A 15,825-nucleotide genomic window follows, 5' to 3' on the forward strand; every position below is an offset into this window, starting at 1 on the left:
TCTCAGAGAGGGAGAAAGAGGGAGCATAATAAGCAGGACCACATGTGGGAATTCTCCCTCCGCCTTTGAGAAATACGCCCTTTAATCCATTATACTGTGTCCGTTTGCAGTGGGGCTTCCTAAACCGGGCTAAAGATTCAAAGTCAGTCAAAGGGTTAGTTGGAACCCAAGAATAGTTTTGTAGAAGTGAAGCAGAAAGGCGTTCTGAATATCTGAGACGATCCCATTATCCTCCATCTTCCTTAGTTTTCTCCATTCCTTATGCATTTAGTTTCAATCCTCTCAGGGAGGACAGCGAAATGGTCTTCCTGCCCCCAAAGGACAATGAGTAGCCATTAGCATTACAAAAGACCTGTCCCCCAATTTGTCCCGATATGTTGACCCCCACAGTCTGCATGATCATTGGTATTTCCTCATGGGGTGGGGTGGCCATGGGGCAGGTGTTCATCATGCAGAGCACCAGCGCTGTCAAAATTTACTACTCCACTAATTTCTTATACACAGAAGGGTGTAGGTTTGTAATTTGCACATCAAGAAAGGATCCTGCAGTCATGAAATCATATTCACACAACCAAGAACCCTATCTGTTCAGGGCTTCCTGTCCTCCAAAGAGTGTCCACAGGGTGAGACTGGTCTCTTCTTTCTCTGTAGCTGTAATGGTTTTAGGCTGAGCCTTTTGTTCGGTGTGAACTGGGCTATAGGCTGTACTCTTTCTTATCAGCTCCTGGTCCTTGGGAAACCTGACAAGGATTGTCTTGTTGCAAATGTTGAAAATGTTAGCAATTCAAAGGTATAATATTTTGTGTGAGTGTGGGTGTCTTTCTTCTCCGTCAGCCCTGTCCTCCCCATGCTCAGCTTTAAAAAGTGAAAAGTTTTGCACAGCAAGAGTAACTGTATGCAGATTGTGTTTTATGGAAAATACATGTTTTTTTTCTGCATAAAACAGGGTTTGCACACGGCCATGCTCTTTTTTTTACAGTTTGTACTTTGTTCTCTGTACCCCTCCCCACCACCACCAGAAAAAAGAGAGATTTTCTAGTGTTTTGCAAATAGGCATGTTCAATAAACTGCTGGATAGCTCCACGGTTTAGCCCTCTGGCTGCCAAGCCAGAGGTTGGAAGTTTGATTCCCCCACTGGGCCTCCTTGGCAGGAGCTGGATTCCACGATCCATAGAGTCGCTCCCAGCTCAGCCATTCCAAGATGACGATGACCATCATCTTCATGTTCATCAAGCCCAAAACCTCAGAGGTGTAGAAATGCTACTTCCATGGTTGCTGTTCAATCCAACAAATTCTTCCCCATTCCAGACTGGGTGGGTGGCATAGCAAACCGAGTTGACGGTGGAGCAGCTGTTCCTGTCATTAGCATTTTTGCTTTGCAGCTTTTCATTGCAGGTGCCTTATTGTGTTGCACTTACCCTTTGACACCAGATGGTGGTATCACTTGGCAGTGGTTCATAGAATCAGGGGCTACGCATCAGCCTAAGAGCGTACGGCGGGTCTCCTCCTATCTGGACCAGCCTGCAGAACATGCACTGTGAACATGCACTTCCGTGCCTCCCGGTTTCTCCTCTTGTTATGTCCCAAGAATTGCCAGGACACTATTTCATTAATAGCTGGCTGGACAGCGGAGTGGTTTAGGCACCTGGCCATAGAGCCAGAAGTTGAGAGTTCGATTCCCCCACTGGGCCTCTTGTGACTTGAGCCAGCCTATGTAGCCTTGGGCAAGCTGTACAATCCCAGGGCGCTCCTAGAAGAAGAGAAACCACTTCCGAGTCTTCTGTACCTGGGAAACCCTTAAAAAGGATCCTCATACGGTAGAACTGACTGGATGGCACATGATGATGATGATGATTGTGCAGAGGGAGATAAGTCTGCCTACAATGTTGGCAAAGTGCGGCTGCCAGTCAGAGCCAACTAGACTAGGCTAAAGAGCCGCTGTTGGTTTGACGCTGTGTAAGACAACTTTCTCTGTTCCTCTGCGTAAATGGATGCAGCCACTAAAGGTTGTTGAACTTTTCATACAGAAGCCCTCAGTTCTCTCTCTTCCCCTGCCCCAAACCCATTCCTGAGGTGTTCCTGCCCTTTGCAAAGTGGAACATCCTCAGAAAGTCCTAAAATGATACCAGATGCATTGAAGAGGTTCCGTTCGGGGGGGGGGGGAAATGTATCATCTTCTTGGGAATTTCCATATCTTCATTTCCCCACAGAGAAGGGAGGGGACCTTTTCTGTTCCACTCCCAGTGAAGACCCTGCTCCAACAATCCCAACTCTGTCTTGTTCACACAGTGGTGCCATTCAGAAGCATAGATAGCCTTTTATGATGTGAGATAGCTGCGTGGGACAATGAGACGAACATTGTGCTCCACAGTCGTGTTCTGTAGCCGACCGTAGGCAGTTTTGGGTGGGTCTTTCCCCCTCCCGAACCATCGCATTGACCTTACCGAAAGAAGCTCTAAGGGGAAAAAAAGTCCTGTACAACTTTTAAACTTTGTATTTTATGTGCAACTTCTTTAGTTAATCCTTCTCTTTCTGAGCACCCCATCACTGATTACTGACTCGCTGTAGGTTAGGTCTCGTTTGCAACACACACATCAGCTCTGTATTCAGGATAACATGCAGTGACTGTGCAAATGGTCAGCAAGGGGCATGTTTTTATTTTTATTTTAACTCACAGTATTTTCTGTTATGCTGGCCGGCTAGCTCAGCAGGTTTGGTCTCTGGCTGCAAAGCCAGAGGCTGGGGGTTCAATTCTCCGCTGTGCCTCCTGAGAAAAGAGCCAGCCTGGGTGGCCTTGGGCAAGCTGCACAATTCCCAGGGAACCCCCTGAAGAAGGAAAGAGTAAACCACTTCTTTCTGGAAATGGTTGTCCTAAGTCAGAATTGACTTGACAGGACATGAATATGATTATTTTCTTTTCCTACATTTCTAAAATATAGGGCTGGAATCAGTTTTAGTAAGCAGACTGGAGTTGAAATCACTTAAATTAGTTGTGACTAGCATTTACTGTATGTCAGTAGGCCCTACCTGAGTTAACTAAAGCTGATTTTAGTCCTAATTGTCAAACTTCATGTGTGTGCGCTTGTGTGCATATGTGTGTGCGTCCATGGCCTTCCCATCCTTCTCCTACTAGATGTTGAATGTCATTCTAGCTATTTTGCTTTTGCTTATGACAACCCTTAAAACAACAAGGTGGTGCTGGACACAAAACAATCTCCCAAATTTTCTGGCCAATAAGCTCACCTTCCTCCACTTCTTCTGCTGTTTCTTTCATCTTGAATGATCCGCTGGAGTGGATATATATATATATATGGACTACAAATCCCATAATTCTCCATTTTGGGAGTTCTACCTGACAGACCTTATAGATACTTAAATGTGGCTCACCTGGGAGAATGGCCTGAGAAGTTGAGCTTGGCCTAGCTCCCTCTAAGCTTCCTGTTCCTCGCCCGGTGCTTGCTGGGAGCTTCCTGGTTAGAATCTTTTTCTGAGATTCGCCATCCTTATGATTGAGCTCTCATTGCCGGATGATGATTTAAACCCAACTTGGTTCATCCTTCCTTGGCAATGAAAAAAAGACTGCCTGCATAAAACAAGTGATTCCCTCCCAACCCAGTTGCTTGAACTAGTGCAAGCTGTAGAATTGAATCCCCTGTTTGTGTCTTTGTGAGCCATCACAAAGTGGATTCACAAAAGGAAAACAGAGGAGTTCTGCATGATGTATTTCACAGGAAAAAAAATGTTGCCTAAATTGTGTCCAAAAAGCCAAGGAGGCCTGTAAAATCCTTAAGGCACAGTCCTATGTGCCAGTATAGCCCGTGTGATCTAGAATCTTGCTAACGTCCATATTTATTCACATTCCAAACATATGTGCATTACAATGCATTAGAAACTATTTTTGCCAGTGTTTCGTCAGAGTTTTATTTGGAGTCTCCCTACAACTTCTTGCCTTCTTTTGAAATAAGACAGAAATGTTTGCATGTTCTTCAATACACCTTCCTGTTTTTGCCTTCATACCAATGTTTGACGTTTCCCTGATTGCCCACCAGCTGCTTCCAAAAGTTGCAGCTAGCTTGGACTCATTGAGGTTCACGTTAGGGATGTTTCTTGACATTCATCCCATTGATATTCGAAAGAAGAAACAGCATCGTGTTCTTAAGCTGTGTGCGCACACATATGCATGGACACACAACACACAGAGACATGCACACTTTTAAGGAAACACGTCTCACAGCCCTGTTGAAATCATCCTTTTTTCCAACTGATTGGGTTGTAACTTCTCTGTTAACGGGGCCCATTAGTATCAAAGATTTCACCCAGACAGGAGCAGCCCAGCAAGTCTTAAAAAACCTAAAGGATACCACAACTTCCTCCTCCCGCCATGTTGCCTCACAAATGACATCCTTCAATGACCTTCACCAACATCCGTCTCACTTTATACCCCATCCTATTGCACGGACCAAAAAAAAAAAAAAATCAGAGCCCCATCAATGGCAGAAAAAAGGTTCTTCCCACGCTGTGCGATTAATTAACTCAGCTTCATCTCCGTCGGCCAGACCGGTGGAGTGGGTGGGTGGGTGGGGGGACACCTTTATAGAAACCAGACCCTTGCCACAGTTTTAATTATCCAGGTCCTGACAGAAATGGATGAAACTCTGAACGACGGGGCCACAGAACAGACCAGAAAACCTTACACATGGATTTTTTCCTCCATAAAACTTTATGGCTTCTTAAAGAAACACCATTCATATATTTTACGAGGCCTAATCAGTCGCTAATGCCTGTATGAGTGCACCTGTGGCATGAGGTCCCTGGGATATTCTCCCCCACCCCCGGTCAGTCCCAAAAACCATACCTTTTTTTTTTACTAGCTCCTGCAAGGACCACGAGGACCGGGGACCGCAGGAGAGGCCAGCCCCGGTTCCCGTTACCTAGCAACCATTCATTCTAATAAGACCAAGCCAAGGAGATTTATGGGTATTTATCTACCCATGTTTGATGTTGTTAATCAGGTCCATTTCTTTCTTTTTTTTAAGTAGTGGGGAGAGAGAGAGAGAGAGAGAGAGAGAGAAAGACCATTCTCCATATTTTAAGACAGACTGGACATGTTACTCGAAGACATATGTTTCTTAGCTCTCAAGCCCAATGATCCTGGAGACGTCAAGGTCAGCCTGGAAACTTCTGCCCGAGAAAAGCATGAAAGAAAATATTGTACCCGTCCTCAAACAATTTAATAAACTCAAGCAAAGATGGCAGGAAGCTATTTCAGCCGAAATGCTCCAGTGCTAACTTTTATTCAGAGCCATTCTCGTGATCTGCCTTGGTGAGGTGGGCCATATTTTAACTTTTGCTGCCAGGAAATAAACCTTAGACAGGGGTTCCCAACTTTGGATCCCCAGATGTTCTTGGACTACACTACAACACCCAGAAATCCTGGCCAGGCCAGCTGGTAGTGAAGGCTTCTGGGAACTGCAGTCCAAGAAGCTCTGGGGGAGCCAAGTTTGGGAACCACTGCCTTAGGAGAAGTATTTCAATATTTTAAAATGGATGGAAGAGTTCGAATCTGCTGAACTTTGGCTAAAACCTCTTGCTTTCAGTGGTATGGCATCATAGAATAATTGAGTTAGAAGGGGCTTATAAGGCCATCAAGACCAACCCTCCGCTCAATTCAGGAATCCACATCAAAGCAGATCTGACAGAGAGTTGTCCACCTTTCTCTGGAATGCCTCCAGTGTTGGAGCGCTCACCACCTCCCGAGGTCATTGGTTCCATTGTCGAACTGCTCTAACAGTTGGGAAGTTTTTTCTTGGTATTCAGCTTAAACCTGGCTTCCTGTAGCTGGAGCCCATTATTATATGTCCTGCACTCTGGGATGATCAAGAAAAGATTCTGCCCCTCCTCTGTAGGACGACCTTTCAAGTATTTCAAAAGGGCTGACCTATCTCCCTTCGATCTTCTTTTCTCAAGGCTAAACATGCCCAGTTCTTTCAGTCTTTCCTCATAGGGAAGCATGAATTTGACCCAACTCCGGGAAGCAGTGGAAGACAGGAGGGCCTGGCATGCTTTGGTCCACGGGGTCACGTAGAGTCGGACACGACTTAATGACTAAACAACCACCACAACAAGCACCATTGAAACCATTCTTCCTTCAGTGTCTCACCAGAGTGCTATTCTTACCATCTTAAACATGCATCTGCCACGACATCTCTGTGTTGTTGCATTATAATGTTAGGCTGGTGTGTAATGCTGACCTCCAGCGTATATCCCACAGAGGCCATGCTAACTTAAGACATTCAGCTGTTACCAAAGGGGTAAACTGTTTCTGTGGAGCCTCTCACTTTGCAGATTTTTCTCATTGCTACCACAAATCAGACTGATCGGAGCAGGACCATCAACACTTAACCAGATACCCACAGCCGTCGAATTGTTTGCGTGCATTTTGCCCAGGGGGAAGAGAAAATCCTCACAGCCTTCTCTGCCCAAATCTCAGAGATGTTCCCTAGGATAAAATTAGGCAGAATCACACTGTTTATTTAAAATGTTTAAATACTGTCCTTCTACTAAATGTGTCTTGAGTGCTTTACAACACATCATAAAACGGCAAAATGATAAATCCATAGAAGAGCTGACATATTAGAGGTGCAGTTATTTTACAGACTGGCCATCTCTCCAAGTTTAATGCAAACAGCAAGAGACTGTCCCCTTACAGAGTGTTATTTTTCTGTGCTGTCAAGTTGGAACCGACTTATAGTAACTCTAATAGGACTTTCAAGGTAAATGAGATATTTAAGGAGGTGTGTATTTTCATGGCTGAGCAAGGATTCGAACCCTGGTCTTCCAGAGTCCTAGTCTGTCACTCGATCCACTATATCAGTGGCTCTTAACCTTTGTTACTCAGGTGTTTTTGAACTGCAACTCCCAGAAACCTCAGGCAGCAGAGCTGATGGTGAAGGCTTCTGGGAGTTGCAGTCCAAAAACATCTGAGTAACAAAGGTTAAGAACCAGTGCACTATATTACTTCAAGAGCAGCAAGTTTTAATCGGTGTAAGTATTCATCACCACCGTCTTAGTACTGCAGAGCTGGAAGGGACCTTATGGATCGTCAAGTCCAGTCCCTCTCAAGGAGGCCCAGTGGGGAATCGAACCCCCCAACCTCGGGCTCCGCAGACAGATGCCCAAACTGCTGAGTTATCCAGCGGTGACATTCATGGATCGCAGCCCATTTTGTCAAACGTGCAGACAATATCGTCAGCTGGCAAAATATTGGTCATACCACTCGAATTGGGAAGATGTAGGGCAACGGAAGGACAGACGTTACCTGAGAGTGATGATCTTAACACTGGTGCTTTAACAGCGATGCAAAGCTTTTTCCAATTGAGGTATTAAAGGATAAGGAATGATCCTATTGCCTTCTTAAGGTGGCATAATGTAGTAGCTGATGTACAGGAAAAAGACAGTGAGGGCATGCGCGGTGGTGCATCACATTATGTGGCTTGGTGTGCAGTGGCAAAAAGCCTCTACTCATTTATAAAGCCATAACAATCCACGGCTGGAGTTTTTGTCAATATGCCAGCAGGAGTAGTTAGTACAATTTTCATCCTTGGGGTTTAACAGGATGCCAGATACCACTGGTTCAGCTCAAAGGTGTCAAAGGACTATTAATTAGGAATGGAATTTGTGGATTTTTTTTCTGCACTACAAATCCCATAATTCTGCATTCTGGAAGTTCTACCTGACAGACAGACACCTAAGTGTGGCTCACCTTGGAGAAAGGATTCTGCTGGAAAGTTTTGAGGCTTAGCTTGGCCTAACTTGGCCTAAGCTTCCTGTTCCTGCCCCAGTGCCAGCTGGGAACAGGAAGCTAGGCACAGCTAGGCCTAGCTAAGCCTCAAAGCCCCCCCCCCCAGTTGAGGCCTTTCCCCTAGGTAAACAACATTTAGATGTCTGTAATGCATCTGTCTGTCGGGTAGAACTCCCAGCATGGAGAATTATGAAACTTTCAGTCCCCCCCCCCCAAAAAAATCACATCCCTGCTAATTGTTTCTGCCACAGCAGACAAACATGTCTATTTCTCTCCCTTTTTTGCAATTTTAGACATTGAATGCTTATCTTGGACAACTGCAGTATACAAACACACATAACTCCATAGAAAGTCAAGTACCAAAATGTGAACATTATGGGGAAATGCAAAGGAGGGGGGGGGAATGCAAGCAGTAGGGTATGATGCATAAAAAAAGCAAAATGGAAAGGCATATGAAAATGAATGCAAGTGGTCATGTTCCCCTCTGCCTTTAAATTGCACAATGGTGTGAAGGTTGGATTGAATAGGCTTATGATGGCATACATGAAAAATCACCATGGACCAGATTGTGTCCAATATCCTGTTGCTCGTCTCAGCTGAAGTAGACCCACAGTTTCAGGGGATTTACATGCCTGTTGACTTTCCATTCTTCAGTTGAAACCATGGGTCTACTCTTTAGTTGAGACCAGACCTAGATATCATCCAATGCCTGATTCATGTAAGTTTGGGGCACCTTTTGCTTTCCCTTCCCTCCCGTCCCCTCCTTTTTTTTGACATCATTTTCAAGCATGCTTCGTTCTCCCCGGTCGTTTGTTGTGCAGCTTTGCAAAGACACAAAAGTGTCTTTTAGCTGAGCGGATCAATTCAGAAAGGGGCTAGTAGTAAGCCGAGAATATTTGGATAAACTTTTCAGCCCTGGAAGACAAGAAAAGGTCTTTTGTCCATAAAGGGAGACGGGAGAGAGCGACTCATTACGCTACCGTCAAATCCTTGGATGGGATCCAGTAAAAACTTCGCTTGGCATAGGGTTGTCGGGGGAGAGAGAAGGCGATTGGGGTGTCTAATGAAGGATCTTTTACTTCGGGCCTTAAGTGTGCTTGATTTATTTATTAGAATGTAAGTCTGACATCCTATTCCTTATTCAAATTCGGTGTGGCAAGGGCCTTCTTAAGACTATTGGCCACTGACAAAAGGGACTTTGTATTAAGAGAGTGGTGCATTAGCAGGATTGGGGAACGGAGTACCCCAGTGGGCAAAGAAACCAATCGAGCAATACGAATTCCTTTTCCCTAACCGAGCAGGGCCTTCTGACTTTGTTCCTCACAATTGACTTATCCTCTGGCCTCTTAACGTCAACCGGCAGAGCCCCGCTGGCCCACATCTGCTATCGGAGGCTATCGTTTTAACCAGAGCATCAGGCTGGCTCTTGGATAAGTGGAAAAGAAACTGACCTGGCCAGAATCCTTTTGGGAAATCAACACTTGTCTCTGTATAATGGCATAAATTGTCACTAATTAAGAAGGTGTGGCTTGCATTCCCGACACATGCTAGTCACATGAGTTGGCCGACAACCTGAAGTGTGAACAGCAATTTGGTTCATTAGCAGCACCATTCATTAACACAGTGAATGCGGTTACACTTAGGCTGGCGTAAATCCTCTGTTGGATTCTGTTCCGTCTTTGTAGTCTGCCTGTCCAAACAGGGAAAGGCTCACATACATACCCTTGGTTTTATTATTTGGGTCAGTTTTGATTAGTGACCCTGGCCTTCAGTTTTTCTCTGTTGTGGAGCCACAGAATCGTAGACTTGCAAAGGGGCTTTAAGGTATTCAAGCCAAGCAGTCGGTGTCCTGTCACTGAGTGTTGGGCTGCGACGTGTAAGACCTAGGTTCAAATCTTCCCTCAGCTATGAAACTCACGGGGCAACTTTGGGCAACTCATAGGCCAAAACTGTTATTACTTACACCACCGGTCTAAATTTCAGCATTGAATGGCTGCTGAAAAAAAATCAGCAGCCATTCAGAAATCCTTTTTCACATCCATCACCTGGTTTGGCACATGACGTGAGATGCAAATACCAATTTCTTGTTTGTCGTTTGTTGTGACGTCACCTCCGATTTATGGTGACCCGATTTCCTAAAGAGGCAGCTTAGATTTACACTGCTGGATAGCTCAGTGGTTTAGAGGTTGGGAGTTGGATTCCCCCACTGCACTTTCTTGACGGGATGGACTAGATGATCCTTAGGGTCCCTTCAAGTCTAAGATGATGATGATTTAGGTTGATACCATTTCTTTGATTGGATTCTGGCACAGTCTGGCATACCTCTCAGGAGAAGGGGGAAGAGGGGGGGAGGATAGCCTAGTAAGAAAAGCAGGCTATTATTTATTTATTTATTTATTTATTTATTTATTTATTTATTTATTTATTTATTTATTTATTTATACATACTCCACCTATCTGGCCCACCAGACCACAAATTCACAGACCACGCATCACTGACAAGATGACCATCTGACTTCTGTTTGAAAATCTCTGATGAAGGGGAATCTGCCAGCTTCCATGATTGCTTTTCCAGTCAGGAAATTCTTCTTAATGTTTAGCTGGAACCTCCTTTCTTGGGATCCATAATTTCAGGTCCTACTGTCTAGGGTGAATAAACTGCATGGAAAGTTTAATTGGATTCAGCTCCAACAGACAAAAGGAGTGGGTTACTGCTCCGGTGGACTCAGGACCCAGTGGGGATGACTTTTTTTGCTTATCCCAAAGATGAGTAAAATATAGTGGTTCGGCTCAAAATGAAGTGTATTCTTAGTTCCTGAGTCCAAATTGTGAGACCGTCTGCCCCAGGAAGTTAGTTTTCATCTTCACTGATGATGAAATCCTTCTTATTAAGCCTTCGCGTTGTGAGATGGAAACATTTTGTCTTCTGTCTTTTTTTTTTCAATCTGCAGAACACCCCTTGTTTTTATTGGAGCATTGTATTTGATGTATAGTCTTGTTTTATTTTATTTTATTTATTACTTATTGTTGGCTGGATAGCTCAGTGGATTAGGTCACTGGCTGTGGAGCCAGAGGTTGGGAATTCGGTCCCACCCCCACGGGCTTCCTGCAAGTAGAGCCAGCCTGGGTAGCCTTGGGCAAGCTGCACAGTCCCAGGGCACCCCAGAATAAGGGAAGGGGAAACCACTTCTGAGTCGTCTGTGCTGGGAAAACACTGAAAAGAGTCACCATAAGTCAGAATTGACTTGACGACATATGCTTATTTCATTTTATTTGGTCCTGGTTTGAGTTGCTGTTAGCTAGACCAAATGGTTCATAAAGGGTTGGGTGCATGATGTTTACAACAATAACAACACAAAGGAATACATTGTTATAAAGGGACGTACAGTATTCTTTGCATACGTGCCATATTAGAACTGATACAGAAACCGAGACTTCCAGCCGTGACTTCTAGATGTGTAACATCAGAACCAACATTTTTAGAAAGACCTCTAAAAGTTGCCACCTTTTGGTTGTTGTGGGTTTTTCGGGCTCTTTGGCCGTGTTCTGAAGATTGTTCTTCCTGACGTTTCGCCAGTCTCTGTGGCCGGCATCTTCAGAGGACTGGAGTAGGAACTCTGTCCATGCTCTGTTGGTGTTTGTTGGATAGTTGAGTATTTATAGCTGTGGGAAACAGCTTTTGTCTTTTTTTCAGGAGATAGGGTGAGCAGCATGTTTTTGTCACCTTTTCTTTGGAAAATCTAATATTCTGAGAGAGGACGAAACGATTTCTGTACAGTGGCTTTGCGTGAGTCATCATTTTATGAATTTTATAAACATTTCATAATCTTCCCCTCCGGCTTAGTCATAACTTCTTTTTCAACGATAACGCTCCAACCTTTTTTTATTCATTTCTCATGACACATGCTGTGTCTGCTCGTTACAATCATAATGGTGCTCTTTCACATGCCACGCTCTATGCAGCCAAAACAGCTAAAAAGGAAATATATCAGCAGGCTTGGGGTTTTGCAACAGTGCAGATTTTTAAGGGGTGGAAAACCCTCCAAAATGGGGGGTTTTAAATGATGTTTGGTGGAGTGCCGAATGGATGTTACTCATCACCTCATCTCGACAGAAGCCAGAGAATGGGATGGCATTCTGTTGAAGAGAGCTTGGCTGGCTGAAATTAAGGAAAGGGAAATCTGAGTCTTTTGACTTCCTCTTTCACCAAAGTAAAATTCTTCCTTTTCTCCAGATGGGATCCTGAAGAGGTTTTTTTAAATTGAATTTCTAAAGGTTTTCTATGGAGTTCCTCAACGTTGTAGAATTCCATCAAGAATGAATGGATCTGTCCATTTCAGCTCAGAATCAATTTTTTCCACCCTGTCTTCCTCTTGTCTTCTATCCCCTCCCCACTTAGATTTCCAAACAAGTTTTGACACCTGCCCTTGTGAGAGACTACGGGCATCTGGTAGGGAGCGGGCAGTTTAAGAAAGTAAGCACTGGGCCCATACCCTGCCTTCTGAGAAACACATGGAGCCACTCAGAATCACTTTTTTTTTTTCTGAGACTGAAGACTGGGTTCACCCTGTAGGGAGTCTTATTAATTAATCAATGGTGTGCCGTCAAGTCAGTTCTGATTTGCAGGGACCCTTTTCAGAGTTTTGTAGATAGAGGGTATTCATAAGTGGTTCCCTTCCCCTGGGCAACCTTCTAAGACTTTACAGCTGGCCCAAGGCTACCCAGGCTGGCTTTTCTCCCTGGAGACACGGCGGGGGAATCGAACTGCCAACCTCTGGCTCTGCAGCCAGACGTCTAACTCACTGATCTGTCCAAGAGAAGGACTTGTACTGCTCCCAAATGTTTGTGTGTGTGTGTGTGTGTGTGTGTGTTTTTGCATTGTGGAATATTCTTCTTTAGTAAACTCTTCTTGACCTTTGCTGATCTATTATTACACTCGCAGGATCCAGCGCGGAATGATGATTGTTCTACAGACATTGAGTGGATGTGTCAGATAATTAGGGCCCTGTGTAGCTTCTCCCTGTCAGAACTATTTGCATTTCAGCCCGTATGTGGAATTTTTTTTTCCAACAGAGACCTGGAGAGGCATTGATAATGCCATGTACGTGGAAACAGAGTGGGTCAGACAGAGTGAATCAGAATGTCTCTTAAGGGTCCAGAGGAGGTGATCCTAATATATACGCATCTTATTTGTATACAGAGTGGTGGTGGTGGTGCTTCAGCACACCTCTTATGTTATTTTATTTGTTTGCTTATTTATTTGCACTCTGCCTTCCTCCCTGTAAAGGGACTCAAGGCAGCTTACCAATGTTTTTTTAAAAAAATGCAAACATTAAAACAGTTAGAAAATAATAATGAAAATCTTATTCAATCTCAGGAAAGCCATTAAAATATTAAACATGAAAAGGCAGAAGGTGAAACCCACATGGTAAAAGGATAAAACAAACATCCCTCCTTAAAATCCTTTCCTGGTATTAAAAGCCTGCCTGGAAAGGAAAGTACTTGTCAGAACTATTTGCATTTCAAATAGTTTGCCTGCCGGAAGAAGGACAGAACAGAGAGGAACGGCATGGATTCTCATAGAAGGGACTTCCATAGCTTGGGAGCAGCTACCGAAAAGGCCCTATTCTTTGGCTGCACTAATTGTGCCTGTGAAGGCACTTGGATAGAGAGAAAGGCCTTCTCCCAAGATCTTAAAGCTGAAGATGCTTTAAAACAGTGGTTCCCCAACCTTGGATCCTCCAGATGTTCTTGGACTACAACTCCCAGAAGCCTTCACCATCACCTCTGCTGGCCAGGATTGAAGTCCAAGAACATGTGGAGGCCCAAGTTTGGGGACCACTGCTTTAAGAGATAGCATCCCTTCCATACCCTGGAGCAGAGTTGCTTAACGCTTTTTAGGGGAACTCCAGAACTTTGAATTGTGCTGGGAAATGGACCAGTAGCTGCCGACACTCTTGCCAGAAGCATTTCTGTTTCTAAATCTAACAAATGGGTAAGGATTCCTAGAGACGATCTGCAGGTTTCCTTATTTGTACCCTACCCACCCTAAAAAAAACTCCAAGGAAAGAAAAAGCCGTGAGGGTTGGAGAAAAAAAAACAACCCACAAAGACTTAACCCTCTAATTATAATCTGCAAGCGAGGTGTGAAAAGTAGAAGGGGGGAAATAAAAGGTTATGAAGACAGGGCTTTGTCCACAACTGTGGCACTTTTCGAGCCCCCTCTGCTTTTCGGTGTTGGCTCTTGTCTCACCAAAAACATCACACGCTGCTGGTTGCTGTTCGTAACAACAGCTCGAAGAGAGTGGTGTTCTCTCCTCCCACCCGCCACTGTGAAATCTCAAAGCTTAAAACCCTCTTGCATCAAAGGTGTAAAGTTGTGGCCAGCTTTGTGGTATTCGGCAACCCTCTGCCTTGAGAAGTCCTGCTGTTTAATGATGGTGCACTGAGAGAGAGAGAGAGAGAGAGAGAAGGAAAACCCACAACGGCTTTGAGGTGAACGTTTTCTCTTCTCGAGGGCCTTGGTGTTGGGATGTCGGCTCAGAGGCAAATGAGCTGCACAGAGAGAAAATGCTTTTCAGGCCAGCCAACAGCTCTGTCATATTTTTGTGGATCCCTCCACCCCATGCCCCCCATTTCCAGGGCTGGCCAAAGATGCCAAAGGGCGTCCCCGAGGAGAGTTGTGAGTCTTTGGCAATCTTTCCATTTCATTTAAGTTTTGGCCATCTTTCTAAACAGCATGGGTAGTCCTTTTGTATAATTTCTGCCCTTTTTAGTTATCCCGTGATCACTTGGAAATAGAAAGAGTTCCATAGAGTTCCATAGAGACTTCAAACAATCCACAGTCTTTAATACCAGCATACAGTATCGATCACTGGAAACATTTAATGTATGTTTACCGCATGCATGCATTTAAAAAGAAAAACACAACTTTCAGTTTCGGCCAAATACAGTGGGGTGCATCGGCCAAGCTGTCACAATCCATCTTCGAGTGAGAGCCGTTTTCAGTGCAATACATGCAGAAGGGTCTGGTTATCTCTTGGCGTTTGGGCTGAGCCCCACTCCCCAAGGCCTCCGCTAAGTGGAAGCGATGGCAAGACCGCTTCTGGAACAAACCACAGAAGCGAACTTTTCCGTCCGAGGAGAAACAGGATAAAAATAAACAGCAATTGGGAACCAAGTCCCACCCATTCACTCACGGCAATAACGTTGGGTTTCATGAATGCGTTTTGTCTCTGCTCCTAGCAACACGTGAGCAAAGCCTGTGTCGGCCAGCATGATGTCAGGAGAACAGATGTGTTTTAGGCTTGTGCATCTTGTGGCTGCTGTTAGACCCTTAAAAGTGCATGCAGGCTTCGGGGTTTCTGAATTCAACGGAGTGGGTGGGGGCACATAAAGACTGGGGGAAACGGGGTTTGGGACCCACCGTTTGCAGAGTAGAGACTTCTTCTTCAGGCAGCCCACCGTACCCTTCTCAACGATGCTCCGTTCCACCCAACCCCTTAGATGTCCTGTAGCCGCTGAACATCCGCCACCCCACTGAGCAGATCACCATCCCATTTCGGCTTCTTACCGTCCTTACGTTGTTGGAATATTGCAACCTACATATGATGCCTTTGAAGAGTTTTTTTGGCTGGGAGGGACCTTTTCTGGACTGGAGTGAAGGTCAATCAACTCAGCGCCTGCTAATGGTTCCCGGCCTGCCTCCAATTCTTTCCACCACCTTTTTACACTCAATCAGACACGTTCTGTCAGAGTTAGGATCAGTCTGAATTACGGAGTTAGAATACAGTGAGTCATGAAGTGTTCTGATTGTGAGATATGTAGCCAAGTCAGTTAGTTAATCTAGAAACTAGTTAACCAGTTAAGCTCAGCTGTGTAACAAGTTAATATTTCTACACAATACGAGGCTTGTTTTTATCTATGAAGAACTGTAAGTAAACAGAACATTTATTCTTTCTCATTGCCAGGATCTCTGAGTGAATGTATTGAGACAATAAGTACCAGTTGCTATAAACTAATGA

At 44.6% G+C, this 15,825-nt stretch overlaps 1 protein-coding gene across 3 annotated transcripts in view; it reads left to right on the plus strand.

Annotated features, from left to right (window-relative positions):
* PRDM16 (PR/SET domain 16) overlaps positions 1–15,825 on the plus strand; it is a 391,730-nt gene that overhangs the window by 323,101 nt on the left and 52,804 nt on the right. The window lies entirely within an intron of this gene.

This window comes from Pogona vitticeps, chromosome 7 (assembly GCF_051106095.1).
Source record: "Pogona vitticeps strain Pit_001003342236 chromosome 7, PviZW2.1, whole genome shotgun sequence".
Classification (NCBI taxonomy): domain Eukaryota; kingdom Metazoa; phylum Chordata; class Lepidosauria; order Squamata; family Agamidae; genus Pogona; species Pogona vitticeps.